Below are 4,611 nucleotides of genomic sequence, written 5' to 3' on the forward strand. Positions count from 1 at the left end.
CCTTTTTCAAAGTGCGTTGCTAAAACTGGAGTCAGTGTTCCAGGAGGTATTAGCAGCACTGAACAGAGCTCAGCCCCTCACATCTTTAAGACAGCAGATGTTTCTTACACATAACATCACCGCTTACATATTCCAATATGGCGTGGGCTTTTCTTAAAACAGGTAAGACAGATATGAGGAAAAATTTCTTCACTGAAAGGGTTGTCAAGCATTGGAACAGGCTGCCTGGGGAGGTGGTGGAGTCACCATCCCTGGAGGTATTTAAAAGACATGTAGATGTGGTGCTTAGGGACATGGTTTGGTGGTGCATTTGGCAGTGCTAGGTTAACAGTTGGACTTGGTGATCTTAGGGGTCTTTTCCAACCTGAACGATTCTATGGTGCTATGATTCTGGTTCAGCTTTGGATCTGCCAGTAGCCCAGATATTTTCTGCAGAACTGCTGCCCAGTTCTCTGTCCTGTGTCTGTGATCATTTCTGCTCTGCACTCAAGAGCATGACGTCAGAGCAGCCGTATGGAGTCCAGCATCAGCTCAGCGTCCCCTGGCATTTGCAGCAGCAGAAGCCTCAGGAAGAGCAGAGGACCAGGGCCAGTATAAGGCAGCACTTCCCCCATACACCCTCTCAGCTTCTAGCAGTGTGTGGCTCAGAGCTTGCCTGAACGTCATGTTGCATCTTTGTGTTTAAAAGCCTTCGACAGAATTTCCTTTAGTAAATTTGTTTGACTGCTCATCAGCCTACTGGCCTTGTCCAAGTGCCTTCTAACGATTCAGGCCATTTGTCCCATGTGTCAAGATCATTTTTTAATTCTAATCTCAATCTCCAATACACTTGTGGTCCCTCCCAACATAACGTTGTCTGCAATTTTAGTGAATGCACCCTCTGTTCCAGCACTCAGCACGTTAGTGAAACACTGAATGGTAGCAGACCCAAGACAGGGGCAGGCCTTACTACCATAGTTCTTTTAGTCACATGGATCTTTATAAGGTTACTAAGTCTAAAATGTGGCTGCAGCTTTGGGCAGCACCTTGCTTCAAAGGTGCTTCTTTTCTTGGCAATTCCAGTCCTGTTTTTCCTGAAAACGCATTAGTCGCAGTGGAGCCTGACACCCTCACGCATCCCCACTGGCAGGGTTTTAGGTAAGCTGAACTGGTGCGTGTAATGTCACCGATAAAAAGGCTTTTTGTTGCTGCGCAGTGACCTCTCTGTCTGTTTGAAGAAGTGCAGCAAGGCCGTCAAGCAAAACAGAGCTGTGGGTGTACAGCCAAGGAAGATGTAGAGGAATTTCGGGGATCCAGCTGCAACAGGAAGAATTGTGAATACTGTAAACGTCAGGGTAGCAACACCTACATTTCTTCTGAGTGCAGGAGGGGTTGTTGCTGAACTGAAGACCTCTCTTGTATTCTAAAAAGGGATGCCTTTGTCTGGAATATCTTCATCCATCTAATCCAGTCTAACATACTCCGTTATTTGTGAACAGATCAGACCCGATAAGCTCCACTGATGATCAAAGCTCAACTCTTTCAAGTACCAATTTTGGGATCTGGGATTCTGGCTTAGTACACTGCCAACGTAGATCTAAATTATGAATTTTGGCTCGAGATCCAAAATTGCCAGGGACTGAAAGGCTGAATTGCGTAACCTAAACACACCTGAAAGAGTCAAACTGATGGCTTGGTTTTCTGAAGTCAATCCCCAATTAACAAGAAGGTTTAGTACCTAGAGATCAAATCTTTATTGCCCTGAAACTCCCTGGGGAAAGAACTTGAACAAAACCAGTTAGAGCTACAGTTTCCATCTGGGTGGGTGGAATGAGGGGCTACAAAGTCTCAGCTCCAGTTTCGGTCCTAAATTCCAGCCCAGATGTGTGAAAACACAAGCTGATCACGGGCTTGTCATGCATCCTCTCTCCCAGTGCAAGAGCCTTCGTGCCAGGAGACATGCCGGGGAAGGGGGCACTGGGCACAGACTGCCCTGCCAGGCCTCTCTGCAGTGCCAGGTCTTGCTCAGTCACTTAGTCTTCAATTTTCCGGTTTCTCTCTACCGGGATATGTGTATATATTTTAGGACCCACTCCCCTGCATCCAGCAAATGATGTAAAATATCACCACTACTATGTGACCTTCACAGCCTTTTACAAAGGTTAGAAAAACGCACTGGTGCCGTCCCTTACGTCACAGCCCAGCCTCACCTCTCTTCCTCCAGCCTCACCTCTCATGCATTTCCACTGACTGCACCTGGCAGGAGATTTAGCTGCAGGCAGGATCTCCTCCCTTTTCATACAGCTCAATGGGAGTTGCCACGATGGGCTGAAAACGTACTGTTTGCTTAGAGAAAGAATGGCGAAGTATCAGCTGTCACCTGCCATTTTAATCCAAGACACAAACAATTAGTTGAGCACAGTCATATCCAGATGCTAATATTCGATGGAAGTCAGTAACGCTGCAATAATTCACAACTACCTGAGATGTGTCTTCTACGAGAAAGGCTTCTGGTGAGACTGCAGACACCTGCCTAGAAAATCCTCCTCAAATGATACTAAAAGCCTCATCTATAAAAACACAGGACTTCCGTCAGTCCTTGGGGATTTACACATCTCCAAAGATGAGGTACACTGCCAGGAAAACCTGTCACATCATTTTAGATGTCGGTCGGCACCTAAAAAGACCCTGCTGCAGAGGGAGCACCTTTTTAACCTACCACTCCAGAATGTATTAACCCTGGCTGGATGTGAGAGGCGCTTGAAGGGGCTGCCTGCACAGAAGGCAGGTGAGGGACACTATGGTTTTCTTCCAACAATGCTGGTTTTTGGGGAAAAAAAAAAAAAGAATGCATTTTCTAATCTAGTTCATCACAAAGCATCAGCACATGACATAATTATCTGTTTATATGGCACCACAGGAAATTTTCAGCACTGGTACCTTGGTGAAGTGCTTCTTGCAAAGCCTACACCAGTTAAAATATCACTAACTTAGTCCTGGGATTTGTTCAGGGTTGTCTGAGTTTAAATCAGTTTTAAAAGCAACCCAAAAGGATGCAGAACCTTGCCATGTCAAGACTCCTAGTCTCATTTATAGCTTTTTCAACTTGATATTGATTTAGCTTCACTCCATATCAAATCGGTGTTCACACAGGAGCCTTGACCTATTTAACCGATGCATTTTTAAATAATATCTGCCATTTCACAGCTGCAACTCTGAATATAGACCTACAGGCAAAGCAACCTGAAGGTCCGTCTACCTTAGCAGTTGTGCCAAAGGGTTTCTACCCCGACTCCAGTAAATTGAGTCAACCGCGGAATTGGTAAGAGGTTTCAATACTACTACAGAAATATTCATTTTTCTAGAACAATCTCTTCAAAATAAAACCAAATTGAAGCACACCTACTAACTGGATGTTTTTAGCTGCATATTACACTATGGAGAAGGAGCCAAATGTTCCCCTGTCACTCAACCCACTGCTAAAGATGTAAGTTGCTCTTTTTGTACTGTAGTTTGAAAAAAGAGGGGCTATCTTTTATCAGGCCAGCTGCCACTGAGAAAAAAACAGATAAGCTTTTGGGCAGAAGCCCCTTCTTCAGGTCTAAAATAGCAGCAGTAGTCTTGAAGGTGAAAAGCAGCAGAGAACGACTTACAAATTTAATTAGATTACGTAAGCAGCTAGACCATCTGAAACAAAAAAAAGTGCACTGATATCTGGAGCAAAGGAAGGGATAGCAGGAGGGGAGGAGGTAAAACACAAGCTCCTCTGCCACACACAAAGCAAGCAATGAGTGATTTACTGCCTGAGGAGGGTGAGGGACAGGGAATCGTATCCTGTGCCCTGGTGTCTCTGTCAAGCTCGGGATGGTTAGCAGCATTAAGCATTTTAGGTCCCACGATGTCTTTTGAAGGTATTTTGTCAATGTCCCCTAAGAAGCAGGGTTCAAGGGAGGTCTACATTTATTTCAACCGTGACAAGCTGCTGCACAAAAGTATGTGCAAGGGGGGAAAAAGAGGCCTAGGTATTACTGTCCTTCTGCCTTTCATCTCGACCCTGGCTGCTGGGCTTAACCTCACTTATCTGTGGAAAAGTAAGAAAAATAGACTTGCCCCGACCAGTCCTTTCGCAAGCGCGGAAGTGGTGTCTCTGAACATACCCAACCCGATTTATCTGAGGGAGTAATAACAGGAAGAGTCTAACAGCTTCTTAATTATTTCTCCATTTAAAAAAATACCATTTATTTGGAGAAGGCACAGCACTCAGTGCAGTGAATACACGTCACGGCCCTTACACGGTGTCAGGAGCTCCTCAGCAGCGAGTGAGCGCAGCCCACATCGCAGTAGTCATTACAGATGACGGAGATCATAGCGAAACACCCTATAGGTGAGGAGGCAGAAGCTGGAGGCGGTCAGGGCAGCCGACAGACACGTTACCAGGCTGATAATGGAGTGAGCACAGCGAATGACCCCGCGGCACTCCCAACCGCGGTGGGAGACACGCAGCAGCGCTTCCTCGAGGTGCCTGGGAAAGGCTCGGAGAGTTTCTCCTTGAAAGCCGAGCCTGTGCCAGAGCTGAAGAGTAAGATTCACGCCCAGGTCAGCGGAAAAATCAGCAAGAGGCAGAAGGCTACA

At 46.1% G+C, this 4,611-nt stretch overlaps 1 protein-coding gene across 1 annotated transcript in view; it reads left to right on the top strand.

Annotated features, from left to right (window-relative positions):
* The window catches only part of TPT1 (tumor protein, translationally-controlled 1), a 23,728-nt gene that overhangs the window by 14,420 nt on the left and 4,697 nt on the right, over nt 1-4,611 (top strand). The window contains exon 3 of the mRNA XM_009322829.1: nt 3,718-3,724. The gene's annotated coding sequence lies outside the window, so the exon portion shown is untranslated. The remainder of the gene's footprint in view (nt 1-3,717; nt 3,725-4,611) is intronic.

Source organism: Pygoscelis adeliae, unplaced genomic scaffold (genome assembly GCF_000699105.1).
Source record: "Pygoscelis adeliae isolate BGI_AS28 unplaced genomic scaffold, ASM69910v1 Scaffold74, whole genome shotgun sequence".
Taxonomy (NCBI): Eukaryota; Metazoa; Chordata; class Aves; order Sphenisciformes; family Spheniscidae; genus Pygoscelis; species Pygoscelis adeliae.